The 14,089-nt window shown below is 43.5% G+C and overlaps 1 protein-coding gene across 1 annotated transcript in view; it reads right to left on the bottom strand.

Annotated features, from left to right (window-relative positions):
* LOC146180700 (uncharacterized) overlaps window positions 1–13,148 on the bottom strand; it is a 39,884-nt gene extending 26,736 nt beyond the window's left edge. Inside the window, exon 1 of the mRNA XM_084575631.1 lies at window positions 12,783–13,148. The gene's annotated coding sequence lies outside the window, so the exon portion shown is untranslated. The remainder of the gene's footprint in view (window positions 1–12,782) is intronic.
* Between the last annotated feature and the right edge of the window lie 941 nt (window positions 13,149–14,089).

The following is a 14,089-nucleotide window of genomic DNA, read 5'->3' as shown; positions in this document are numbered from 1 at the left end:
CTGGACCCACCGCATTTTAGAGCCATAATCTGCAGTAAATAGCCTGTAAATAAAAATCGTCTGCAATAATATTTATAATCCTAGTTCAGTAGACTATTTGTAATGTTTGCTCAATGTCTGGAAAATTTTATCTCCCTTGCGCCTGTAGTTTCTTAAAAAAAGGGTCAAATGCAGCAAAAAAAAAAAAAGGGGGCGGCAGCAGCGCAGTGACCATGTGGCCTGAGCATGCTTGGCTTGCTTTGCAGGTCCGTTACTATTCTTATACGCGAACTTTTCGTTCAAATTATTTTTGCCTGATTGTGCTGCCGCTCCCAATGAAGTTGCGTGAATGCTTGCTTATCATGTGGTGTCGTATTATGCTTATGGCGTGTGGTGATATTGAAACTAATCCGGGACCAACAAATCAGGAATTGCTTCAACTCATTTTAGAAAAACAAGCTCAGATTGAAACTCGTCTGGCTGATATTGAAAACAAACTAGAATTATTCACAGACCAGTGCGCTAAACTGCTAAAACTTGAAAGTGCCGTTTGTGACCTTGAGCACACTGTGCAGCAGCAGCAACAAAAATTAAATGATATGGAAGACAGATCCAGACGCAATAATGTTATTGTATTTGGTGTCTTAGAAGATCCTAAAGAAACAAAAGCAGACATTGAAACCAAAGTGATAAAGGAAATTTTTTCCGATAAGCTTGGCATCTCTTTGACGTCAGTGGAAAGGGTACACAGACTCGGGCGAAGAAAGACTGGACACAACAGGCCAGTTATTATGCGACTATATGATTTCAGTGAAAAAGTAGCCATTTTTAAGAATTGCGGCAAACTGAAAGATACCGGCGTAACTATTTCTGACGATTATTCACAGGCAACTCTGCGGAAAAGGAAACTTCTTTGGGAATCAGCTCAGAGTGATAAGCGCGAGGTGGCGAAAGTGAAGCTTGTGCACGATAAACTGATTATCAACAACACTGCGTACATCTGGGACTTGGAAACAAACTCTCGTATGAAGCTGCCGGCTACCAACGGGAACCCACCTAGTCCTCAGGAATGACACAAGAAAAAGCATGAACTAAGATTACTAAACGTAAATTGCGCGAAGCATTTTAAATAAATCAGAATCCCTCGAGTACCTAACGCTACTGCACAATCCTCACGTTGTTGCTGTGACAGAAACATGGCTGCACGGCGATATTAGGAGTGAAGAGGTTTTTCCTAGCTCATACAATGTCCTCCGCAAGGATAGATCAAACAGAGGAGGAGGTGTGGCGCTACTCATTAAAGACAAATATCAATATGAACCACTCCCCTTCATTAGTGACCACGAAAGCGTGTGGTGTAAACTAGTTATACCTGATATGACACTAGTAATCGGGGTCATTTATAGGCCTCCAGCAAGCCCTGTCGAATACCTCCAAAAGATTGATGAGCATCTAAGCATAATAACCAATGATAGAATCAGAATCATACTCGTAGGGGACTTTAATTTACCTGGTGTAGGCTGGGATATACGTGTTCCACGGGCTATCGACCGGTCTCATTGTGACACCATGTTAGAGATTATGACTAAGTACGGCCTCATTCAGACCGTCCAGAAACCCACCCGAACTCAAGGAAACTCTCATTCGTGGTTGGATCTAATATTTTTGTCAGGAGAAGCTTTTGATTATAAAATAGATATTTACGATGGAATTTCAGACCATAAATATGTACTTAATATTAACAAGAAATGCGCCTCTAAAAACAAGATGGTAAACATTTACAATTTCAACGCGGCTGATGACACTACAGTTATTGACTACTTGAAATCTGCTTTTGATGTAATGCCACAAGATAATAGTGTCGAGAGCATGTGGCAATATTTCATCTCAACAGTGAGGCATTGTTTGAAGCAGTTTATTCCACTGAAAAGAAAACGGTTACGAAAACAAAATCCGTGGATCACGAGAAGTATTATTCACTTAAGACGCCGTCTACAACGTGCTCGCAAAAAGAAACCCAGACGTGACAGTGTAGTTGCAGCTCTCAGTGCGCAAGTGCGAAGGGAATTGAAGAACGCCAAATCGCATTTCCTTTCTACCACGCTGGCGGAGTACATACAGAGCGCGCCGCAGAAATTTTGGAGATATCTCTCTGGCTCCAACCAAGGCATAAATGGAGTACTAATAAATGGAACTTTAAGCTGTGAACCGAAGTCAATCGCTGAAGCCTTTAATAGCTTCTTTGTATCTGTATTTACTCCAAAAAGAGACGAACCTTTGATGAAAGCGTCAGACCGGCATTACAGTGATGGTATTGTCATATCACTAGAAGGTATAGTCTCCTTGCTCTTAAAGCTGTATTCTAAGAAATCACCTGGTCCTGATAAGATTCCTAATGAATTTTTGAAACGTTACTGTGAATGGGTTTCCTATTTTTTTGAAAAGATATTCGTAGCATCGTTACGTGACTGCACTGTACCGAGTGACTGGCTGTTAGCAAGAGTTGTTCTGGTTTTCAAATCTGGCGACAAATTTGTTGTTTCCAATTATCGTCCAATATCTATCACATGTTGTGCATGCAAAATGCTTGAGCATATAATATGTAAATATCTTGTAGAATACATTGAAAGTAATAGACTTTTTTACAGTAAGCAGCATGGCTTCCGGAGTCGTCTATCGACAATAACACAGCTTTTTGAAATTACTCATGCTTTTGCGACAGCCATAAACTCGAGAGAACAAATTGATGTGATTACAGTGGATCTGTCGAAGGCATTTGACAGAGTGTGTCATACGAAACTTTTGCACAAGCTGCAAGAGTTCGGTATCGACGTGCAAATTATCAGTTGGATTCAGGCTTACTTGTTGAACAGAGAACAGTTTGTGGTTATTGATAATGTTTACTCATCAGCATCACCAGTGTCATCCGGTGTACCGCAGGGGTCCGTTCTTGGTCCCATATTATTTTTGTTGTACATAAATGACATTGTAAAGGACATACACCCTCTCGTTGAAGCTCGATTATTTGCTGATGACATCGTATTATTCTGCCGCATAAAAAGCCTGCAAGACCAAGTCCTTTTGAATGACTCTTTAAAAGTTGTGTATGAATGGTGTGTTAAGTGGGACATGGAAATCAATTTTGAAAAGTCAATTAATATGATTGTGTCGAACAAGAAAACCCCGTTAGTGTTTCCGTATACAATTAATAACATTGAAATAAAACGTTCCAATAGATTAAAATATTTAGGTGTTACGATTTCTCATGATTTGAACTGAAGTGATCATGTACAGAATATTTGTGGGGCTGCCCAACGAAAGCTTGGATTCCTACGGAGAAAATTAAGAGATGCGCCACCGGCTGTAAAACTAAAAGCTTATAAATCATTGGTACGGCCAAGTCTGGAATACGCGAGCATAATTTGGGATCCAAACCAGATATATCTCATAGATAAGCTTGAACGGATTCAGAGATTAGCAGTGAGGTTCGTGTTTTCTCGCTATCGAAGAACACAGTCCGCAACCGAACTTATTTCACTTGCTGAACTACAAACCTTGGCTATTCGTAGAAATATTGCTAGGCTCAAGTTCCTTTATCAACTTTATAACAATAAACTCAATTTGGATTCCGGCTTGTACTTGCGGCTGCCAGGGAGACTGTCATCTCGCACTAATCATTCCTTTGCAGTGATGTCGTATGTGCCGAGAGCTGACGTATTTAAATTTTCGTTTCTGCCTAAACAATCATTGAATGGAACAACCTTCACCGAAGCATATTTGAAAAAACATTTTCTTTAGAAACTTGAGAAAGAGTTGGAAATTTGTTGTGCTGCTTGAATGTACAGTGGTTTTCAAAATTACACGGCCCACGGCTTCAGTCCGCGGAGCGGCTGCTGGGCCGCACCGCGGCGCTGCTATCTCTGCCCGGCGCTCGGTACGAGGGTGCCCTATGTGACGACAGCTTTCTCCCTAACTCTCGCGCTGTAAAGTAACACGCCTTCTGAACTCTATGTGCGGCGTTCGCCCGTTTCGCCTTTCTTCCTCTGGTTTCGCCGCTGCCGCTCGCTACGAAAGAGGGCGTCTGGACTCTGGATATTCGCATCACCGGTCTCTGCGCGCGTTTGCAAATACTGGCGCCCTGCAACCTTCCTCCAACATACGTTCATCGCCGTACGTGCATCGAGACGCGAAAAACGAGTGACGTGCCTCTCCCTCGCCGCGCTGTTATTGGACCTATGTCCCCGGAGCGTTGAGATGCCGCGCCCTGCAGTGGCGAGACCTTGCTACTGAGTCCGCTTCTCTTGTGCAGTTGTGGCGAAACTCAGTATGACTTTTTTAGAAAAGTTTGCTCTCCTCAATACAAACTCTTCGAAAGAAGAAATACCAAGTTTAATGGGAACAAGTGTTCTACCATTGGCCATTTTGTCTAGTATAGTTGCACTTGACAAATCTGAGACCTCAAACGTCTATTGTGAATTATGTCAGTGGAAATGAATTTAAACATTATGCTACATTTAATGATGTCTCACTGGATAGCTTGTCAAGTATAATAACACTGTACTAATTGTGGACATTAATGAGTTGTCACTAATTTGTAATTTGCGATTAAATATTTCGCTATACCTTAGAGCCATAGATTGTTGGATAGCTATGCACAGTATAACTGCGCTGGAGTAGCTAACTGTACTTTTCAATTAATCATCGCTCTTTTGTTAATTGCGACTAAGTATGAAATCTGCTACACCATGAAGTCATGCATGGTTGGAAAACTTGCATTATTATAGCAAATAATGATTGGAAGGAGCTAAACTATTATCGCTAATTTGTTAATTGCGAATAAATATATATATATGTATATATTACACTACGACCTCAGCTTATATATCACTGGATAGCATATGTTGAGTACCATTGCGCAGATCTACTAGTAGGTGTTAATTATTATTTCTTATTATTTAATTCGATTAAATATATATGTTACGCTACAGCCTGAATTTATATATCATTGAATAGCTTAAGCCTAGTATTATTGCACAGAACTGATAATGGGTGTTAATTATTTATCGCTTAATTGTTAATTGCAATTAAACATTGAGTGCCATGCTAAATGTTCAAGTTATATATCTTTGAATAGCTTATGTTGTGTATAATTGTACCCCACTATCAAGAAAGATCAGTACGGATTACAGTATCTTGCTCTGAAGTTAGGCTAAATCTGGTGCATTGTGGCGAACTGTGTCTATGACGATAACAAATTAGCAATAATTAATTAACCCATAATATTAGTTCTGTGCAATAATACTCGACGTAAGCTATCCAGTGATACGTAACTTGAGGTTGTAGTGCAATATATATATTCGCAATTAACAAATTAGGGATAATTAATTAACGCCTCCCATTATTTACTTCATATAATACTTTATATAAGTTTTCCTACCATGCATATTGCATATCTAGTTACAATTAAAAAGAGGGCGATAAATATTTGAAAAGTACTATTAGCTAGTCAAGTGCAATTACTATCCAACAATTTATGACTTGAAGGTGTAGCAAAATATTTATTCGCAATTTACGAATTAGTGACAACTCATTAATACCAACAGTTAGAACAGTGTAATCGTACTTGACGTAAGCTATCCAGTGATATATCATTAAATGTAGCATAATGTTACAATTTATTGGCACTGAAATAATTCACAGAAGATGTTTAAGATCTCCGATTTTTCCAGTGCAAGTATACTAATGGTAGAACACTTGTTCCCATTAAACTTGGTATTTCTTCTTTCGAAGAGTTTGCAGTGAGGAGAGCAAACTTTTCTAGAGAAGTCATACTGAGTTTCGCCACAACTGCACAAGAGAAGCGAACTGAGAAGCAAGATCGCGCCACTGCAGAGCGCGGCATCTCAACGCTTCGTGGACATAGGTCCGTATAACGGCGCGGCGAGAGAGCCACGGAACTCGTTTTTGCGTCCCGATGCACGCCCGCCTATGAATTACGTATATTGAAGCAAGGTAGCAAGGCGCCAGTATTTGCAAATGCGCGCCAATCACCCACATGGTGAGCGCCGAGACCGGCGATGCGAACACATGAGTGAAAAACTTTATTGAGTAGAGATAAAAGAGGGGATGTGTAGGTGGGGTCCCTAATCCAGGACTCCAGCGGCTGCCGCTGCTATCCGCGCCCGTGTCATGAGGGCTCGTTGGGCCTCTAGTCCAGAGCTGAATAGGGCAGCCTCCCACCCGTCAATTGCTGGCACTGTATTTGTGTCATATGGAGGCCCCAAATGCAAATAATGCGGGGAGAAGGCAGACCTGCATCGCAAGGTGTGGACCTGCCCACACAACCCTCCAGATGACCCGAACATCCTACGAACATCCAGTGTCCAGACGCCCTCTTTCGTAGCGAGCGGCAGCGGCGAAACAAACGGACGAACGCCGCACGTAGTTTTCAGAAGGCGTGTTACCTGACAGCGCGAGAGGGAGGGAGATAGCTGTCGTCACATAGGGCACCCTCGCACCGAGCGCCAGGCAAAGATAGCAGCGCCGCGGTGCGGCCAGGCACCTGCTCCGCGTACCGAAGCCGTGGGCCGTGTATTTTTGAAAACCACTGTACATTGCCCACCCTGTAACAGCCCGGAAGGGCTAACAGTACTTGCAAATAAATAAATAAATAAATAAATAAATAAATAAATAAATAAATAAATAAATAAATAAATAAATAAAAAATAAAATAAATAAAATAAAAAAGAAACAGAGTGTAGAATTATACCGAAAGTGGAAAATGCAGATCAGGAAGGAAGATTTGTTTGATAACTCAAGAGGCAGTGCGCTACTCTTTGAAGCTAGATCAGGGTGCCTTAGAACACGCAGCTGCAAAAAAAAATTAACAATGGAGATGACGCATGCGCTGCATGCGGTACCTCCAGTGAATCAACTGACCATATTATAATCGAATATAATGGTATCCATCCGGAAGTTGATGCAGGCGCAATCACTGTTCCTGAAGCTGTTCCTGATGCCGGGTGAATAAACCGGCGGTGGAAACTAGCAAAAAACGACTGGAAGATTGGTGGCTTAAAAGCAGAGAAGTGACATAATGTTAGTAATGTAGAAACAAAAATTTAATAAATAGAATGATGGTTTAGTTAACCAGTCTAAATCAATAATTAAGATATAGGGAGAAAAATTAGCATCATAGCTACTGCTACCACCCCGTTTCATAGGGGACGCTCCTATATTCCATCCATCCATCCATCCATCCATCCATCCATCCATCCATCCATCCATCCATCCATCCATCCATCCATCCATCCATCCATCCATCCATCCATCCATCCATCCATCCATCCATTCATCCATCCATACATACATACATGCATGCATGCATACATGCATACATGCATACATGCATACATGCATACATACATACATACATACATACATACATACATACATACATACATACATACATACATACATACATACATACATACATACATACATCCGTGAGTAAGAAAAGGCTTGAGAAGGTTACTTTGACTTACAGCTAACATTTACAAAATATTAAGCAACCAGCGCTTTAAACCACGCAACATTTTCAGAATCACATAATGGCAGGATCATACTATATATACCTGTATATATATGTGTGTGTGTGTGTGTGTGTGTGTGTGTGTGTGTGTGTGATGTATGCATGTATGTATGTATGTATGTATGTATGAATGTATGAATGTATGTATGAATGTATGTATGTATGTATGTATGTATGTATGTATGTATGTATGTATGTATGTATGTATGTATGTATGTATGTATGTATGTATGTATGTATGTATGTATGTATGTATGTATGTATGTATGTATGTATGTATGTATGTATGTATGTATGTATGTAGCAGACACTTGTAGGGGAAATTAGAATCTTAGTATTATAAAAATAAAAGAAGAAAAAAAATTATATATATAATATATATATTGTCACGTACAAGGTGATTGGGGATATAAAGAATAGCAAAGGGGTTAGCTCCGATACAACAGCGGTGAGCAGCACAGACGCAAAACCCGCAAGCGACACTTCGTCGTTCTTCACTCAGTCATGCGCCACCTGGCAACGCTAGGTGGCATTACTCCCCCTTCCGAAAAAAAAAAGAAAAAAGAAGTGAACACAGGCGGTGAGAACGGTGTGCAAAGTAAGAGAGTCGTTACAGGAGGTGGCCGTGTGTTATCGTCGGTAGTACGGCTTCAGCCGCACAATGTGCATAATGTCCGAGCTGGGCTTTCGACGTTTTGAAAGTGCGGCGCCGTCTGGAATAACTTCATAACTGACATCACTCACACGACGCAACACTTTGTACGGCCCGAAGTAGCGGGAAAGGAGTTTCTCTGACAAGCCTGGACGGCGAACTGGTGTCCACACTCAGACTTGGTCCCCAGGTTTGTAGTGAACCTGGCGGTGCCGGAGGTTGTAGCTGCCCGCGTCAGAGGTCTGCTGCCACCCGATGTGCACACGGGCATGCTGGCGGGCTTCCTCAGCGCGGATGGCATACTGCTGGGCATCTGGCTGAAGCTGGTCATCATCTGGGCATGGGAGCATGGAATCGAGCATGCTCTGAACTTCATGCCCGTACACAAGTCGAAATGGTGTGAAGCGCGTTGTTTCCTGTTGGGCTGTATTATACGCAAATGTAACGTACGGCAGCACCTCGTCCCAGGTCTTGTGCTGCACATCGACGTACATTGATAACATGTCCGCAATCGTCTTATTTAATCTTTCGGTAAGACCATTGCTCTGCGGATGGTACGCTGTGGTCTTGCGATGCGTCGTGTAACTCAACTCAAATATGTGGTCGATGAGCTGCGAAGTGAAAGCTGTCCCTCTGTCGGTAATGACATACGAAGGGGCGGCATGCCGCAAGACTATGTTATGCATGAAAAACTCGGCTACTTCGGAAGCTGTGGCATGAGGGATTGCCTTTGTCTCAGCGTATCGAATCAGGTAGTCAGTAGCGACAACTATCCATTTGTTTCCCGCCTGCGACAAAGGGAAAGGACCAAGGAGGTCCATGCCGATTTGGTCGAACGGAATACGTGGTGCTCTAACGGGCTTGAGAAATCCGGCAGGCTTCAGGGGCGGTGTTTTACGGCGCTGGCATTCGCGACAGTTTCTTACATAGCGTTTCACAGTTGCGGAGAGTCCTGGCCAGTAATACATGTTGCGGACTCGAGCAAGCGTCCGTGAGTAACCCAAATGACCAGACGTCGGTTCGTCGTGGCAAGCAAGTAGAATATCCGCACGGAGCTCGCATGGTACTACCAGAAGGAAAGCTCTTTCTTGGCCTTGGGAGTTTCTTTTATACAAGACGCCTTGCTGCATACAGAATGAACCAATGTGCCGAGATAGGCGTCGAGGGAGCGTCGTATCACGCCCTTCCAGATAATCGATGAATGAAAGAATGTCTGGGTCAGCTCTTTGTCGATCCCTGAGCTCAGATGCACTGAGAGCTCTTAGAAAGCCGTTGTCGCCATCGGTTGCAGCATCGTCAGTGTCAACGGGGGCTCGTGACAGCGCGTCAGCGTCTTCGTGTTTGCGGCCTGACTTATAAACAATAGTTATGTCAAATTCCTGAAGTCGTAAACTCCAGCGTGCAAGTCGTCCCGATGGATCTCGCAGATTTGCCAACCAGCATAAACAATGATGGTCCGTGACGACTTTAAATGGTCGGCCGTAAAGATAGGGGCGAAACTTCATAGTGGCCCACACGACCGCCAGGCATTCCTTTTCCGAGGTGGAGTAGTTCGTTTCGGCGCGGGAGATGCAAATGACTCCGCAGTTGTGCCAGTATGGAGAGGTCGGTTATAAGCCGCGGCACGTTGTTGGAGCACCCTTTCCATTGTGGCGGCCTCCGCAAGAAATTCATTTACAGTCGACGGTGGGTTGCGCAGAAGTCCTGCGAACAGTTGCTCTTTCAAACCCTGCATCAAGTGCCTGACCTTTTTGTCCTCGGACATGGCGGGATCGGCTCGCCTGAAGAGGCGCGTCATGTCCTCGACGTATGCTTGGACACTCTCATTCGGCATCTGGATGCGGGAGTGAATGGCACGTTCTGCATGTTCGCGACGATCCGCGCTAGTGTAGGCCTCGAGCAGTTGACGACGGAATTCCTGCCACGATGTTAACATTTGCTCTCGGTTCTCGAACCAGATCCGGGCGCCATCCTCAAGGCTGAAGTAGACATTCCTTAGTTTGGCAGTATCGTCCCACTGGTTAAAAGCAGCGACACGCTCAAACTGAAGGAACCAGTCCTCCACATCCTCAAAAAGGTCACCATGGAAAGGCTTCGGTACTCGAGGGGCCTGCAAGGTGTAGTTACAGGCCGGTGCGACGCCCGTTACCTGCTGAGCAGAAGCACTTGATGTCATGGCGGCGGGTGATGGCTGAAACTCCGGAGACAGTCCCTGGAGCCGTCGACTGCAGCGATGCACGGGGGTGTCCAATGGCACAGGGCTGGCGCGACGTCTTTCAGATGGAGACTCTTGCATAGGTGATCTTACCCAACACCTCCACCAGAATGTCACGTACAAGGTGATTGAGGATATAAAGAATAGCAAAGGGGTTAGCTCCGATACAACAGCGGTGAGCAGCACAGACGCAAAACCCGCAAGCGACACTTCGTCGTTCTTCACTCAGTCATGCGCCACCTGGCAACGCTAGGTGGCATTATATATATATATATATATATATATATATATATATATATATATATATATATATATATATATATATATATATATATATATATATATATATATATATGGTCGGTGTACGAGGTTACGTTTTCAATGGTTTAAATATTTATTGTTTGGTTGAGGCCAGGGAAACCAGTTGAACACAGCTGCCAGCTGTCTTGCGCAGCACAGGCAATTTTTGTTATAGAAATAATAATTCATAAGGCCAATTTTTCTAATTTACCTAATATTAATTTAGACTATAAGTTTCATTACCAAAGTTACAGAGCATGTTCAGAAACCCGATTTCAGATATTTGCGATATAGAAAGTCGCTTCTGTATCTTTTTCCAAGCTACAAAGAAAGCCAGCAAGTTGTAAATAAAAATCACGCCAATAGCGCATTCGCGGGCCGCGATTGCACTGGTCTCGACCATGACCTGACTCAACTAAATCAGGTGTGGCCGTGGCTGCATTAAGCTATTAGCAGCGGCTGGCAATATTTTTGCGGTGACTTCTTGGCACATGTGAGCCAGTCTGCGCATGTGGCGATGCAAGTTGCGACGAGCGCTTCTTAGCGCTCGTCGCAAGCAGCAATAGCGGGCTGCAGTAATACAATACCTTCTAAAAGCTTCAAGCCTGCTCCCTATGAGAGCGACGTCACGTCCGGTAGGCGGACGGCTGCTTCGCCCAGCCAGACCGTCGTTTCCGCCGTGCTAGGTGCCGGCACGAGATTGCGGTCGCATACGAGCACGAAAAAAATTGCTCCAGCGCTCTTTCATAAAGGGAAGCGCCGGTAAACTGCTCTGCAAGGGATATTGAGCTAGGTTTTTCAGCGAATTACGGGTTTATTACTGCGCTACAAAAAGACGACGAGAGCTCTGCAGCTACTACGTCGGATTCGGCTCCTCCGGCATGCATCAGATGAATCAATTCACAGCGATCAAAGCCATAACAGTCGGTCGTCACCATCATGCTAAATTTATAGCAAATTCTGCTGGAGAGTTCAAAGGCTGCCTTTCCCACGTGGAAAAAAAAACAGTGCACCAGGAAAACGAACTGCACTGCATCGGTTACCCCTTTATTAACCACAGCAAAATAAAGAGTACAGTAACCTTTCTTGCAATTAAATCACTTCAGTAAGTTTCAATGTTACGATTCCTGTCTGTTTCGACGGATCAGTAGAGTAATGTATTTGGCGAACTCGGGATCGGTTTGATGAGTACCTCGTCATCACGGATATTAGTCCATATGTTTGTCAATAATGTTCAACGCGACAAATTTATAAGGTCTACTTTACATGCTTCACATGCGGCAAAATAAAGGCTGCCTAAATAGGAGTTTATAGATCATGAATATTGAACGACTCAAAAACATACAAAGTTGAAACTTCAAAAATACAAAACTTGAATGTAGCGTGAAAAAAATTTTTTCAACAAGAAGACAAGCACAGCCCTTCAATGTAAAAAAAAAAGTTCGACACATGAACGTTAGTACAGCGTACGTTAGTACCGCTGAGTACATCTGCACAGTTAATAAATTATTAGTGCTATACAAGCTTCTCGTGGTAAAAAACATTTTAAATTATTTTTCGTTGTTATATTAATTTTGCTGTCGATGACGCAAACCGTTGACTCGTGGCACTACCTCGGTCGCATTCGCACGGATCGTCGCATAGAACATAGCTTTTAGTGGCCAGTCTTCTTTAGTAATAAGGTTTGAGAGCATACTTGGATAGTGCCGCAGATATTGGGAATCCACGCCGTCCGCAGCGGCGTCATACAAAGAAAAGGTGCTCGCAGCAGCTTAACCGGCAACGCTCCTTCTTCCTAGCTACAGGACCGAATCAGGCAAATATACGGCAAAAGCGCAATAACAAACAAAACTGACTTTCCTGAAACACGAGCGCGAACGATCTAGACATTCAGCCATTGAAAGCATTGTATGATTCCCTCCCAGCGAAACAACTGCTCTTACTTTTGCGCGAAAGTAGGCTTTAGGCTCAACGTATTCATACGAAAGCAAAATTTGCACAAAGCGCGCGGCAAAGGGGCAACACGCAATGAAAATAATCCTCACCTTTCAAGAAGTTATCTTGTAATCTTTTCGTGGTATGGCTCGCAGTCACTTGCGCCGTTGGGCGCCGTCTCTCGTGAACGAAAAAACTTGAAAATTCGTCGCTTCATCGTAGTTAACTCGGCACACAGTACTTGTAATGCATTCCGGCAGGGACAACGAACGGCTAAGCACACCATACACGTTGCAGAAACGCACACCAAGTAGACACAAAACGCCGAAGCCCCACTGTCATCAGTCCGCCATCGCCGGCAGTGAGTGACGAGCCTACTGGAAATGTTGTTGCTCACGTGACAACAGCGAGCGCGCCGGCATGTAGTTTTGGCTACAGCCGTCACCAACTTATCAAACTAGCGCTGGAACTGCGCGTTTGAGTCGCGACTGCAGGTGATTTTGGTTCACTCAGTTCATAGTTGGGAGCCGCACAAATGGGGACGCGCGAATGCACTTATCACGTGGTTGTTCTGTATTTCGCGAGCTTGCTTGAGACCTCGGAAAAAAGATTTACTTGCGACTTTCCTCATCGGAAAGATGTGTAACTGCTGTCTCCAAAGGTGCTCTCCAACTTTTCAAATCAAATGTACTGTCTAAAGAGAATAATAAGTTATCTAGAAAATTATCTGAAATAATGTGTAAATAATTGGGAAACAAAAATGGCCAGTGATGTGCAAGACGACTGGCAGTGTATATATATATATATATATATATATACTGTAATGCGAAGTGTACGCTTCATTTAAAGAAACATTTACTCGACTTTGCTACCAGAAGATGGCCTTCATCAGAAGTGCAAATGTAGTTGACGCGGGTAGGTTATAAAGGCGAACAGGGGAAAAGACACAGGTGGCAGAGAGACAAAGAGGGAAAGAGGGCTCGGCAGGGGGGAAGTACAATGGTATTGTAGTGGTGGTTGGGGTAATAAGCAAAACATAAAAAGCAAGTGCAGGTGGGGAGTGCCAAAATGCGCAGGTAAAGTGCAGGTGAGGAGTAAAAAAATAAAAAAATATAGAGAACGAAATACGACACATGGAAGGAAGCATGGTAATAGGTATGACCACAGGCGACGAAAGCAGGAGTTGTGTGGCCTTCATTGTGTGTATGGTGGGGGAGGCTCACATGTTTGAGTGAGTTTGAGGAAGGAATTTAGGGGGTAACTGAACTTTGAAGTGTAGAAAGAATACCAGGGCTGTCATATATACCGGCTTGTAGGGCATTAAAGTTAAAAATAAGGTACGATTCTCGTTGCTTTCGTTCGCGGTTGCTATGGAAGCCGCTCTGTGCAGGATAACTTTGAGTTTGTCGAATTCGTG

Source organism: Amblyomma maculatum, chromosome 8 (genome assembly GCF_055883805.1).
Source record: "Amblyomma maculatum isolate TAMU_Amacu chromosome 8, ASM5588380v1, whole genome shotgun sequence".
In the NCBI taxonomy this organism is placed as follows: domain Eukaryota; kingdom Metazoa; phylum Arthropoda; class Arachnida; order Ixodida; family Ixodidae; genus Amblyomma; species Amblyomma maculatum.
The sequence above is the reverse complement of the archived record's forward strand: the minus strand, read 5'-3'. Positions and strand labels throughout refer to the sequence as shown.